Genomic DNA, 15,940 nt, shown 5'->3' on the forward strand with positions numbered 1-15,940 from the left:
TCATTGGACTCTTTCAAATCAACTCATTTAGTCTCATTGGACTCTTTTCAAAACTCAAATCAAATCTGGCCTCATTGGACCTTTTTTCAAATCAACTCATCTCAAATCATCAAACTCTTTTCTTTAAATTGATACCATCTCAACTCAATGGATGTAGAAAGTATTATATGCATTTAAAATATAATTCCAACTCCTCAACTCTACCTCAAAATAGACATTTTTATGTAAAAATGTTCAACTCATTTATACTCAAAATACTCATGTTCAAAATAATTAAAAGACTTTTCAAACTCAACTCATGCTTAAACTCTTTTTAAATCATAGATGAAACTAATAATTCTTTAGACTCAAAATAGTGTGTAAATAGTTTATGAAAAAGGTTCACAAATAGTTTATTTAAAGCTCCTCCTCAAAAGATCATTTATTTTCAAAATATTCCTAAGACTCCAATCAACTCAAATTATGCACATCACATACCACAAAATGACATTAGACTCCAATCCACTTCATCACACAATATCCTCATCAACATAACCTCTCTATTCACATCATCATCAAATACCATTATTCACATCGTCATCAAACATCATCATCACATCATCATCATCATCAAACATTATCATCACATCATTGTCAAATATCATCATCACATCAATCGTCAAACATCTACTCCAAAATCCTTATTTTAGTCCTATGTTCAATTTATGGAAGCAAAAGGACATTCTTAACTATCCAATTCATTCTTTTCATTCCAATCAATACACATATACACAAAACCATCCATCTCAACTCAAGACAAATTATGACCAAAGAAATCTCATCTTGGGTTCATGTGAATGAAACATGAATCCATACTCTCAACAAAACTCAACTCAAGAATATCGTCAACATCTATAAATCTATATACAAAGATACATTTGTAGTCAATAATTATGAAAGATAACTATTTAGTAACTCAAGTCATTAAAAACATCAATCAACCAATAGTAGCTAAAAACATTCTATAGTTTAGGAAAACTTTTAAGAAAAACCTTCTTAGAAGGTTCAACTCTTTTACAACTCCTATCCAACACATCTATAGGCATATGGAAGAACTCAATCCATATTTTAGGTTAGCCTTACATACCTTAGTGAAGACTTGAAGAAAACCTTGTGGTTGGGTCTTTAATGGAGAACTCGAATCTTGAAGCTCTTGGAACAATTCTTTGTTAAAGAAGGACTTGGAGAAGAAGAAGAGAAAGAGAGAGGATCTTTCTAGGGCTTTTCTAGAGAGAGAGGGGGGCTGAAAATATGTTCCCAAAATGTTCAAGGATGATACATATATAATTTGGGATAAATTCCCAAATTGCCCTTTCTCCAAAATACTGAAAAATAGGCTGAAAAGGTTCCTAGGGCGCTAGTAGCGCCCGTCGCGCCATTACAGCGCCAGGTCGATTAGGCCTAAAACCTGCACACCCGTTAGTGGCGCCCCGCACCAAGGATCAAACTACTGAGGCGTGTTCCTGGCGCGATATTGGCGCATCGCGCCCTTACAGCGCCAAGTCCAAGTTTTTCTGGGTTCTGGAAAATAGGCTTGAAAAAACCTGCACACCTCGTAGTGGCGCACCGCGCCAAGGGCCAAACTACTAAGGCGTGTTCCTGGCGCGATAGTGGCGCGTCGCGCCACTGGGCGCCAAGCCCAGATCCCCAGCAGTTGCAACCCAGGCCTAAAATTTCTGTCGTGCTAGTTCGTCTTAGGATCGTCATAGCTTTTGACTCCGAACTTCAAAAATTACCTTCTTAGTGGCGTTGGAAAAAAGACTCGACGACCTTTAATTTGGTAGGTATTGGGCCACCCAGTTCTTTATATTCTAGGAGATATGGTCATTTGAAGTTGACCCTAATACTAACTCACTCGAAAACTTAATTGATTGGAGTTCTTTGGACTCGACTTGGTGTTGGAGATCCCTTATGACCCCTAAACACATCTAACATACTTCAATTACTTAGGAATTAATCCTAACTCATGTGTAAAATTATAAGTCCTCCGGTCCGAGTCTACACTCACATGAAGAAATGTTTGAATCTTAACGAAAAATTTTAGGGGGTGTTACAATATCTCCCTTGAAGAACAGTATGGGACCTGATACAGTTATCTCTATTCTTAGATAATTTTTAGGCTTTATATTTTTGTGTTTATCTTCTGTAGATCTATTCCTAGTTATAAAAGAACTAGATCATTTCTTGAATTTTTCTGAGTTGTAACTAGAGTTAGCTCTGCTGAATTCTTGAATTTTAAATCGACCAGTGTTGGTTGGTTTAGTGGGCAATAGAGTTATTGCTTAGATTTTGTGTAACATAGTTGTTATAGTAAGGGGAAAGGGATTAAGAGTTTAATTCCTACGTTGCAAGAGTTTGTAATCTAAATATTTACTTCTTGATGATAATGGAGTTGGGTTGAAATCTAGTGAGACAAGTTGTGTTTTTTTTCTCCCTTGAGCAAGAGGGTTTTCACATAAAATCCTTGTGTACTTCATTTTAAGTCTTTTGCTTTCTGTACTATTTTTACTGAGTGGTCCATTGACGTGTGGTGGACGCGTATAAGTTATCAATAAGAAAAATCATAAAAGCTATTCTTTTGTTTCTTTTTATGTGACATTCTCTTGCTTTTAATTTGTTTTAAAAAAGCAAGTAACAAGTTTCTATCAAAAAAAATTAACTTTAAACTTTCAATATATCATCTTAGCAGCCTTATTGCTACGTTAACGACTTGACATGTTTCAAATCTTCAGTTACTGAGATTTCTGTCTTTTTTGACTTGATAATATTCAATCAAACATCCTCGCATCAAATGGAACAATGAGAGTAATCTTTTGAAAAAGGAAAAAAGTACAAAAATTTTGAGTATATATTGGAGATTTATTTACCCCTTCAAAGGGCTAAAGGAGGATGATGATTGTTGCCTTCATTAAGGGTCTGGACCCGTCAATCTTAGAGTCCTCTAGAACTTTAAAGAAAGCCTATTACGATTCTCAACAGTTACATGTGAGAGTGTTCACAATCGATATACATCAAAAATTAGATTGAGGACTGTTGTGTCCAAACACGCATGACAGAGCACGCGATCGCACAAGTAATATAAAAATTGTAAGTCCAAATATTGTACCCATATAGATTTAAAAGATTAAATGTCTTATTCGAATTCTTAGTTCACTTCGAGAACCAAATAATTGTTGGATTTGTTGTTATGCTAAAAATAATAGAACTTATAATTATCTAAAAAATATCAATTTTAATCAGTTGAGAAAAACGTTCAGGGTATTGGCTTTAACAATCTGGTTGAGTCTTTATAACATCATACTTATTCATATTTATGAGTTATTAGTTTGCAGATATCACTTATTGAGTATTTTTTCAACAATTGTAAAACTATTTCATGAATATTTCTAATGCCTATATTTTTATGATCATCGGTCAATAGTGAAGTGCATGTAAATATTTCATTCATATAAACTAATCAAGACTAAAGGGTATATTTATATCCAAATAGTAAATTATTCCCCTTTCCCTATAAGATTCACTAACAAGCCCTACATCTTCTTATTACACTCACAAATTTCCTTTTTTCAAGTTGAGCTTATGAGCCATAGAAAGTGTTCAACTTATAACCCGGAAAGACTCCTTTATACAAAGAAAAAAGCTGCTTTTGATAGTTCTATTTAAGACAAATCCAACAAGTACAACAACATGGGACTATTCCTGTAGAGATGATAGCACCTCCTATGGTAGTAGGCGATGTGGCAATCCTATTCATTGGTAATGTCACATCTAGTATCCGTAAACCAAAGGCAATATGTAGATTTGAGCTAAACAGAATATAATGCAACTATTGCATACTAATGGGTAGTTGATAGGTCTTGAACATAAGAATCCACAACAACACATTTAGAATTTTTTTGGAGATCAGTGACAAGTACATACCCACGGGAGTCTCATTCAATTATATGACACTCGCTTTATTCCCATTTTCCCTTCTTGGAGAAGCAAAGAGGTGGTTGAAGGTTGAACTACTAAATTCTATTAACTCGTGGAATAATCTTGCAAGGAAGTTGTTAATTTATTTCTTTCCATCTATGAATATTTCAAGGTTAAGAAACCAGATATTGAGCTTCAAATAGCAAGCAGAATAGAATTGATACCAAGCATGGGAACGATTTAAGTCTCTCCTCAGAGATTATTCGCGTCACCATCACACAAATGACATGTTGTTGCATACATTTATCGAGGACGCATGAAAAGATATTTCTTTATTCTACAGCAGATGGTCAAGCTTCAGAGAAGATTTATGATGAGTTATATGCACTTTTAAATCGAATCTCATAGAGAAACAAATATTAGATTGAGGTTTTTGGTGAAAAAGATTCCACGTATGCTGGAGGTTGATGGTATTACTGCATCGACAGCACAATTATCAACCATGCAAAATCAAATGATTACACAATTTAGTAAGTTAGCTCATTTGCAGGCTTAAGTGAATGAGTTCTGGTTGGGGAGAAGATCATTCATTCGAGGTATATGGAGCGCTTCTGTGAACTTTGTAGGAAATGAAAATCAAAATTACAAAAATACATATAATCAGAACTAGGGCAACCACCTCAACTTCTCATGGGGTGGAAATCAATGGCAAAAGTTTAATTAGAATTAAGTGTTAAAATCAACATCAGCCAACAGGGTACACAGTCCAATGCTCAGCCAAGTAATGTAAAAGAGATGTTGAAGAAAATCATGGTAGATCATCCAAAGATGACCATTGATATAAAAAATTAGGATCTGAAGAAGCAAATGGGGCAGATAGCTAAATACTGAATATGATACCTTATGGAGGTTTACCAAGTAATACATATCTAAACCCCAAGCAAATGAATTCAGTCTCTAGCTACACGCCATGGTAGAGATCTTGTATCATAAAAAGAGGGTGCGAATATCTATAAATAGGTGGAGCCCAAATAGAAGGCAAAGAGTCAAGAAGTAGCTTCTATTAAGAGGTCACCACATTCGTTCCCTCAAAAAATTAAAAAGGCAGAAAGAGGAAGTTGGTTTCAAGAAGTTCATCAACTTATTGAAAGAGGTGTATTTAAATCTTCCTCTCATTAATGTTTTAAAAGGAGTCCTGAAATATGTCAAGTACATTAAAGAAATATGTGAGTATCTTTTGAGTCCATTTGTTTGATCTTTTTTGTTGAAACCCGCTAAACTTCTTGTTTCAATGTACTTGCAAAAGTAGGGGTCGTCCCACAGTTACGCCCAACCTACTTTCGTTATGGCTCGTCAGCATGTGCGAGTGTCTTAGAAGAGAGTAGCAGTAGGGACTATTATAAAAACAATAAAGTGCAAAATATGAATACTAATGAGAGAGATATATGCCCCTTCAAAAGGCTAAATAGTACGTTTCTCCGACTAAATTCGAATCGCGTATTGCGCACACTTAATTTTTCAATATAATTTTTTTTATATCCAAAGCTCGAATTCGAAATTTCTAATTAAGAATAAAGTAATTTTACTACTACACCACAGTCCATATGTTGGGTAAAGTACGCTTGACATCTTCAATAAAGCCCCCACTAGTTTTTGGGAAGATTTATGATTCGATTGTGACGATGATCCTCTCCTCATAACTTGGAGACAAAAACATGACCAGATACTTATTAAATACACACACTCTTTTTTTCCACCCTTCAAATGCGGAATGGGCAACTAGGATTTGAGGACGTCATGTATTTGAAAGGATGAAAAATAGGTCAAGATATCAAGGAAAAAGATATAACATGAGGTAAGAAAAAGATCGATTTGTCTCTTGGTCAATTACTCAATTCTCATGAATGTTTTATTCTTATTCTCAAATCAAAATAGTTATACACTACATTAGTTATCAATTCATTTACTTCTTATATATTTCCTGCTATTTTAAATATTGATCACTTTGATAAATGAATTTTTTCGAAAATATTTTGCGATTTAGAAAGATAAAATGTATTTACTCGGTATGTATTACTTTTATTTTTTCAAATTCATTTTATTTTTCTTATAACTGGAGTATTATAATAAAATTTATATATTTAAGAATTATATTAAAAATATTATAAATTATAATAATTAATAATTAAAATTATTTAAAAAAAATATATGTCAAAACTCGTTTAACTCTCGAGGCGTCACTTTAATTGAGACGGCGAAATCGTGGCGTTAAATCATGTCACTTGTCTATTTTCTTTTTCTAAGTACTCTCTCCATTTTAATTTATGTAATGATGTTTGAGTTGACACAAAAAAAAAAAAAAACTTTTAAAAGTAATAATTTGTCTAGCTATAAAAATTATGACTAAATATAAAAATGTATAATTCTGTTTTATCCTGATTAAAAGAGAAAGTATCACGTTAGGATAGAGGAAATAATAAAATAACCTTGTAAGAAAGCTGCAACTCCTACAAATTGGGATGATCCAACATCATCTTTTTGCATGCATAACAGCAACATTTGTAGGAAGCTAAAACGTGGCGCAAAATCATCCAGCCACGTATGAAAAATGCTTTTACATACTAAGCTTCTGCCGATTTATATTGAGCAGCTAATGGTAGCCGTTCCAACTTTTTTTGATAGCTACAACCTAGTTTTCAGGCCGCTTAAATTAATAAAAATTATTATTTATTTATAATTTTTTAAGTGACGTGTAAATAAAAAAATAGATAAATAACATAAGACAGAGAAAGTATTAAACGGAAACTATTTGCATGGCAACAAAGAATTATTCATATGCAGTGAGCTAAGCCTAATTGCCTCCATTTTAATTTGATCCTTTCTTGGTACTTGCACTTTCTCAAAGCCATTAATGAGGTATTGCATATATATATATCAAATGTGGCTCAGTTTTTTTCTAGCCACGTATCAGAAATGTTTACACATACTAAGGTTTTGTCAATGTATAACAGCTAGCAATAGTTCAATCATTATAATATTTCTGAACTAGTTTGCTCCTCATGATGATCCTAGAGGTAACAGAGATTCTTGTTAGTCAAACTGAACACATAAGCTTATTAAATGTACGCAATTTGCTGATTACCGCATGCAAGGGGCAGATTCAGAATTTCTATTAAGGAGTTCGAAAAATATATATAGTGCTTAAGATTTAAACTTGGAACCTCAAGGTTAGTTTTGAACTTTTCAACCATTAAGTCAATCTCTAATCTTCTATTCAAGAGGTTCAAAATTAATATGTAATCATAAAAATTCTTAAAAATATCTATTATATACAATATAATTTTTTGTCATGGGATTCTCACCCTGGATTACCTCTACATCCCTGTCTGCATGGTAGTCTGTCGTCGGTAGGGAAGAAGGCATGACATTTATTAAGGAATTGAAGGATATGAAGAATTAACTATATATAAAAAAAGGAAATGAAATTTAATATTTCCAAAATAATTTTAATTTTATATATACATATAAAATTTTCTATTGTCCCTATATGGTTCTGTTTATGAGTCACTCCTTTCTGTTGTGGGCAGGTCTTAGTGAAAAAAGATTATAAAATAATATTGAAGGTAAAAATACAATTCTTTAAGTTTCTCTTCTTAGCTTTTTATGTGAAAAGTAATGATTTCATTATATAGTTATGTCTATTTTATTTCGATTGAAACTGACATCTACAATTTTAACCTTAGTAATCTAACTAATTCTAAGATATGCCAATATTAACTATAAGATAATTAGGCTCTACTACATGTTCTATTAATCATCCCCCTCAAGTTGAATATTAATAATGATATAACTTCAAGCTTGCTCTAGAGTCCATGCATGTAATTGAACAACCTTGTATTTCATGGATTTAAAAAGTCTAAGGCTTGAATAATATGATCCTTTCTTGCTATCTTCTTTTCTTAAATCGTACCCTCTTATTATATAAACAAATTGAATGAAGGTTGAATATGACATCTTTCCTAACATAATAGTATTATAGATTTAGTATCTATTTCCAAAATATTTAGAAAACTTCATAATCTTTGTTATCTTCGTCTAACGATTTATATATAACGATGAGACTATCTCAAATTACTTTAATTTTTTTTCTGTATGTACAAATTTTGATCTCATTTTGATACTCTAAAATTGTTTCAATTGAAATTTCTCACCCTTGATAATTTGTAGGTAATTATTTTCAATATTCTCTCAAATTTGTTTGGTCGAAGTGTTATCAATAATAAGGAATATTGACTCTTCGGTCATAGTTTCAGTTAGCCAACTTCTTACCAATACATTTTTTTCTTCTCATTTTATAAAACCTCTGATATACCCCTCAACTTTGTAATTTAGAGCTGATATACCCCTCGTTATAAAAGTAGCTCATATATACCCTACTGTTACACAAATGGCTCAAATATACCTTTTTCCTCTAACGGAAGTGAAATAATTAATTTTAAATTTATTTTAAAAAGTTTTTTATTAAGAAAATAATACATATAAGGGTATATTGATCATTCTCACATAAAATTTATTTTTTTGACTTTTTTTGATTCAAAAGCTAATTTAAATTTATTATTTTGATGTTCAAATTTATTTTTGTCACTACTTTCTTATTATTATACATGCCCCAATTTTTTTTATAGATTAAAAAAAACTAAATTGCAATATAGCAGTAAACAAATTAGTATTGGGGTATATTTGATCCTTTTCACACATAATTTATTTTTTTTGATTTTTTTGATTCAATAGATAATTTGAATTTATTATTTTGATGGTCAAATTTATTTTTGTCACTACTTTTATTGTAAAATTTATTATACATGCCCCATTTTTTTTATATACAAAAACTAAATTATTATATAACAAAAAAAAAATAGTTTTAAATTGCATACAATATAGCTGCAAGAAAATAGTTTTAAATTTTTTCTTTTTTTTTCTCTTTTTTCCTTTCACACGTTTTTTTTAAATTTCTCTTATATTTACACCAAAGAATGAAAAAAATAAAAATAAAAAAAGAATTAGAAACTCAAATACTGATAATCAAAGAAGTCAAAAAATAATTCATGCAGAAAAAAGATTATATATACCCCTAAACTTTGCTAAAAAAATCACATGTATGGGTATGTATATTTTTTTATTATTTTTTTACTTCCTCAAAAAAATTATAAACCCCATATATGACTTACTTGTAATATTGAGGGACTTGGATACTGATTATTATTGATCTACTAGCCCCTGGCTGACTACTATATATGTGGGTCATATATTTGTCAAATCATCAAGCAAATAGTTTAAGTTCTCTCTAGTATAAATATCTCTTGCAATTCTCTTGTGCTCTTTCTATCACTTCAATCCTTGGCGATTTCTAGTGTTATAGGTTGATTTGACATAGCAAAATTTAGGCAAGTTATACAAGAATGAGAACGAATTGTCAAGTGTTATAGGGTGTTTAGTTGGAGACTACAGATCCTGATTAAAGGGAGAGAATGGAGGAAAATGACTTAGTCATTAAAGAACGTGAAACAAGGTTCAAGATACAAAATAGTTTAGGTTAGAATCAAAGCTTTGATATCATGAAAAAGATTATAGAATAATATTGAGCAAAAATATTTTTTTTTAAGTATCTCTTCTTACCTCTCTAAAGTGAGGAAATGACTTCATTATATAGGCATGTCTTTTCTATTTAGATTGATATTAGACTCTATAATTCCAATCTTAGTAAGCTAACTAATTCTAAGCTAGTTAATATACTAGTTAATATTTAAATACCAATTCCAAACTAATTAGGCTCTACACACGTTATGTCTATCAGCTAGCTCTTACCTCCAATATTTGTTTTTGTTTCTTGGTACTCGCGAATTCTCCAAGCTTCTTCAGCCAATAATCACCGAGGGGTAGTTTGATGGTCAGATAGAATCATACAATTATTGATAATATCAAAATTTATTACATAATAATAAAATAAATAAATATGTCGAAATGTTTTTTCAAAAATTATCGAATTCAAAATAGAGAGTATGTACGATTTAATTATTCATATATTAATTATTATATCTTCTAGCATATATATATAAAAATTATATATAAACGAGCCAACATGCCGCAGCATGTGGGGACATATAATTTACATGTGGTGTTTGTATGTGTAGAAACCTATACCATCTAACGATTTCAAGAATTAGGTTCTTGAACGAGTAATACGAAAGTAAACAGTAAACACAAGAAACAAAATTTATTGTGGAAAACCTCCTTGTTCAAGGGAAGAAGAAACACAACCTACACCTCGTAGGATTTCCACCAAACTTCACTAACTTTCAAAGAGCGATTTTAGATTATAACTCAATAATCAAGGAACTAACTCAAGTACCTAAACTCTAACGATTAACTATAATCGCAACTCAAACTCTCCAAGAAGTCAAACCCACTTCTTATTACAAGCCTTACCTTCTACCTTAGAAAATTATAACTCAATAATATTTCTAAGTAGAGTTCAAACACACGAATTAACTTTTAGAAAGAAAACCTAACTCTAGTTCTTCTTTCTTCAATGTTTTGCTCTTGAAACTCTGCCTTGCCTTTTTTTTGTGGAGAAATTCAATTTCAGATTTGCAAAGCCAAGAAATCCTTTGTGCGATCTTTTCCTTTTATAGCATTGATTTTTGAAGACTTAGTTGAGTCCTACAAGGAAAGTACAACTTTAATTTTATTGCTTTTCCTTATAGGAGTCCTATTGTGCCATCTTTCCTTATTTCTGCAGTTTTGACTCGTATAAGAATTTATCCAATTTCCCACGTTTGCCTACTGCACCATCCAGCAAGTGAACCTAGTTCTCATAACCTGGTTCTCATTTGTCATTATCAAAACTTGCTTGAATGTTGTTAACAAATTCCCCCTTTTTGATGATGACAAACCTTATACTTTCTGCTCCTGCACATATTCTTAATACAAAAACCAACTTCCCCCTTTTGACATCTCAAAAAGAAGAGTAAGTGAATAAGGTATAGAATAATATTAGTATGTTAATTCAAAGCCATAAATGGCAACACTATCACCTATTTGAGGAATCACAGAGTACTCACAATATGAGGATATTAGCCATCCAAACAATAGAAAAACAAAGAAAACACAAAGCAGCAGATCCAAATACAAAAGCAAGATAGCACACCATTTAGGCCCAGAAAGGCACCAACATAGCCTATATAGAGCAAAATAACAAAAATACAGTTTCAACACCCAATTGAAAGAGACAAATAAAAGGCTATGGAGGGGGAGTAGATGAAGATGTGGAGGTAGCAAGAAGGAGACACAACGTATTCATGCGAGCATTGTTTTCTTGTTATTGCCTAATCAGTTGATCCTTTAGTGCAACCACTTCCCCTTGTGTACCAGCAAAATCAACCTTCAGAGTATCCATCTCAACTTTCGGAGTATTTTTCTGGACTCGAGTAGCATTGAGAGAGGCCATTAACTGAGCAACTAGACCAACTACCCTTGGACTAGGTGCAGGAGCAGTATTAGCAATGGGCAGACAATCGCATTCAACAAGAGTGGTTCTATCAGTCATATATTTTTTTGTGGACCATTTTCCTTCACGTAGAGGCACATTGAAGGCCTGAAACACTAGGGTGAGCAGCTTCCCATAGGCCAACTAGTGAGGAACAGATTTAGGATCAACTACCTTGGCCATATGATGAATCATAAGTGCCAGCCAATTGATGTGTTCTTCCTGATCAAAAGAATCTTCCAGCCCCATGTCCATAAACGTAGCTTCATGTTGTCTCTCCCCTCATGGAATGATCCCTTTATGCACTATTTTGACTAACAACTTATGAAAGGTTGCATTTTACTTTTTATCACTTTCCTAGGTCTGACACTGACCCTCCCCTATGTGAACTTGGATGTGTGTAAGTAATTTTCGTCCTTAGTCCACACATATTCAGTAAGCCCATCTGAGGAAATTAAGATTTCCTCCAGTTGATGATAATCAACAACAATCTCAGCCCCATAAACTCTAGAACTAACCACACTATCCTCCAAGACTATCAGATTTGTATAGAACTCAACCACTTCAGGGGACACATTGGGGGTTTCAGTGAAAGAAAGAGGGAAGGACGAAGGGTTAGGGTTTTTAGCGAGTAGAGATGATGATGAATGAGTAAAAAGTTCAATGGAAGCATATAGTGGAAGAGGTGAGTGATGAGTTTGGCGAGCAGGGGAGGACGATGGCAAAACATATGGCGTGCCTATTTGAGATTTTGGGTGATCTTGTCTCTAAGCAGATGCCCCTAGCGATTCTCCCTGAGATGATGGCGGGGCCTTATCATCAGATTAATTGACGAGGGCCAAAAGGGGGTGAAGTCTTTTCTAGAAGAATGGTTGTTCCTGAGAGGGTAGTAGACAGGGAGTGGGGACTGCTATGGATGCAGTTAGGGTTTGGTAGTAGAGAAGAGAGAATCGATAGGTGAGACAGTTATAGAATGATGAGTGTATTGGGATTGATGGGTGATTTGATGGGAAATAATGATATTCTGATGACTGATTTGAGGGTTAGGTAACGGTTAAGATCTCGAGATCAGCATACTGATCATTAATATTCAGAGAGGAAATATAAACTTCTCGCCTATTTGGAATTTAGAGTACAAGTGAGGGGACCAGGTTCAGTTGGATATGTGTAACATGTATTTAAGATGTACTGCAGTAATAAAGACCAGGAGGATGAATGCATACCTATTAAGGGAAGGACCTGGTTCTTGTGTATAGTCAATATTTTATTTACATTGTTAAAAGAACTTAAGGGTAATATCATCATACCTGAGCTGCGGTATTCCTCTGAATAAGAGTGTATACCTGGTACAGTACAAGGGTGAATCAATAAGTCACATTATGTCTGTAATACTAAATCACTACTTATCAATTGACCTATCAAGAAAGAGAGAGAGAAGGTAGTCAAATTTTATTGGTAAATGAGGCCAAGGGCCAGCCAATTCTTCTAAATCATTCTCTTACCAATGCTTTGGTAAAAATATCAGCCACATGTTCTTCAGTTTTACAGAATGTCATGACTATGAGTCCTTTTTATATATTGTCTCAAAGAAAGTGATATCATACATCATTGTGCTTGGTCCTTTTGTGTTGTACCGGGTTCTTATCCATATTCACATCACTGGTATTTATCACATCTTATTGGTATGCATCTTCGCTTCAACAGTGGATAGAACAAGTGAGTTTTTCTTTCTTATGCCCCATGACACCAGATATGGTCTAAGAAAGTGTGCCATAGCCAATGTGATTTTTCTATCTACAAAATAGTTTGCATAGTCTGCATCAACAAATTCGACTAGATCAAAAGAGTCTCCTGTTGGATATCAGAGAATCAGGTTTTGTAGGGGCATTGTTCATAGCTGGAAAAATATCCTTAGTAAGCTCATTTGGTTCATGATTTTTTTCTAGAGTTCTGACATTATTGTTTGAAGGTTCAGTGTCCTTATTATCAGAATCATCAACATATCTATGCAGGTGATTCATCATTCCCATCTCATCAAGATTTTCCTCTTACCTCCACGACTTTGAACTCTTATTAGTCCACATATGTCTATATGCAACTGTTCTAGGGGTTTCTTTGTGCTTACCATATCCTTTGGTTTGAATGACGATCTCACATATTTTCCTTGTGCACACTCTATACATACTTGGTTTTCATTCAATCATCCTGTTGCCAGTTCTTGCACAAGTTCTTTAGAGATAAGTTTGTTTATTATTGAGAAACTTGCGTGCCCTAGTCTCTTATTCCATAAGAATGAATTATCATCAACTGCACTTAAGCTTTTAAGCATGGGTGTTTCTGGATCTATAATGTCAACTTTGTAGACATTTTTGTGCCTTTCTCCTATAAGGACCAGTTTATTTGAATTTGCACAAGTTTATATGCATGCAGTTGACATAAAGAGTATAACATTCCCTCTGTCGCACATTTGTGACACGCTAAAAAGATTATGTTTTAATCCTTCAATATATTACACATTTTCTATTGCTTGAGAATGGAAAAGTCCAACTTTGCCAATGCTCATGATTTTAGCTTTCTTTTCATTTCCAAAAGTGACGCTTCCTCCATAGAAACCATTCAGTAAAAGAAAGTTATCTTTGTTTTCTGTCATATGCCTTGAACATGCGCTATTCAAGTACTACTATTTATGTCTTTCTCTTACCTATTCCTACACTAGCAATCAAAGATTAATTTTGGGTACCCAAATCCACTTGGGTCCTTGTTTGTGAGTGAAAGGATGAATTAGGTTCTTCTTAGTCCATTTAGGTAGGACCTTATATTTGCGAATCAGTTTCCTAATTCCTATTCCATAAGATGTGTAACACCCCTCAAAATTTTTCTCTAAGATTCGGACCCTTCTTGTATTCAGGTAGGGTCGAACTCGAGTATTGTGGAGCATTTGTAGGAGTTAAGACGAGTCCTTGAGAAATTGAGAAGTGCTAGAGGTGATGTGGGGTCACCAAGCTAAGTCCAAAAGATTCATCGTGGCTAAGTTTTAGGATGAGTTCATATGAGGGGTCGACTTCTAATGATCCTATCTTTTGAAAGACGACAATCTGGGTGGCTCACGACCCATCAAATTAAAGGTCATCGAGTTTTCTTTCCAACGCCACCAAGAATGTAATTTTTGAAGTTCGGAGTCAAAAGATTTGACGATTCTAAGTTGAACTAGCACAGTAGAGATTTTCAGGCGTGGGTTGCAATTGCTGGAAAACTGGGCTTGGCGCCGCAGTGGCGCGACGCACCACTATCGTGCCAGAAATATGCCTTAGTGGTTTGGGCTCTGGCGCGGTGTGCCACTAAAAGGTATGCAGGGTTTTTCAAGCCAATTTCGAGATGGGGCTACGTCCTCACTTGTAGTAGAGGTAAAGGAGAAACAAGATGAGGATCCCATCCTCCTCCGGTTGAAAGAAGTTATTCACAAACAAGGGGTGATGGTTTTCACCAAAGGGGGAGATAGTTTGTTGAGGTACCAAAGTAGATTGTGTGTACCTGATGTCGATGATGTTCAAGAGAGGATTATGGCCAAAATGCATAGTTCTAGATACTCTATTCATCCAGGCTCCACGAAAATATATCATGACTTGAGGGAAATCTATTGGTGGAGTAGGATGAAGAGGGATATTGCGGAATTTGTTTCCAAGTGCCCGAATTGCCAACAGGTGAAGGCTGAGCATCAAAGGCCATGTGGTTTAGCCCAAAACATAGAAATTCCAGAATGGAAGTGGGAGATGATCAACATGGACTTTATTACAGGCTTGCCGAGGTCCCGAAAGCAACACGATTCCATTTGGGTGATTGTGGATAGAATGACAAAATTAGCTCACTTTTTGGCGGTTAAGACTATTGACACCGCAGAAGATTATGCAAAGTTGTACATTCAGGAGATCGTCAGATTGCATGGGGTCCCTTTGTCTATCATCTCAGACAGAGGAGCTTAATTCACTTCCCAATTTTGGAAATCCTTTCAGAAGGGACTGGGTTCGAGGGTAAACTTGAGTACAGCCTTCCATCCCCAAACAGATGGCCAAGCAAAGTGCACCATCCAGATATTGGAAGATATGTTGAGGGCATTTGTGCTTGACTTTAAGGGAAATTCGGATAACGACTTACCTCTCATAGAGTTTGCGTACAACAATAGCTATCATGCAAGCATTCAAATGGCTCTTTATGAAGCTTTGTATGGGAGGAGGTGTATATCTCCCATTGGGTGGTTTGAAGTTGGTGAAGCCGAGTTGATTGGGTTTGACCTTGTTCACCAAGCCATGGAGAAAGTGAGAATTATTCAAGATAGGCTAAAGATAACCCAAAGCTGCTAAAAATCTTACGCCGATGTGAGGAGGAGAGACTTAGAGTTTGAGGTAGATGATTGGGTGTTTTTGAAAGTGTCACCCATGAAGG

Source organism: Solanum dulcamara, chromosome 5 (genome assembly GCF_947179165.1).
Source record: "Solanum dulcamara chromosome 5, daSolDulc1.2, whole genome shotgun sequence".
NCBI classification, from domain to species: domain Eukaryota; kingdom Viridiplantae; phylum Streptophyta; class Magnoliopsida; order Solanales; family Solanaceae; genus Solanum; species Solanum dulcamara.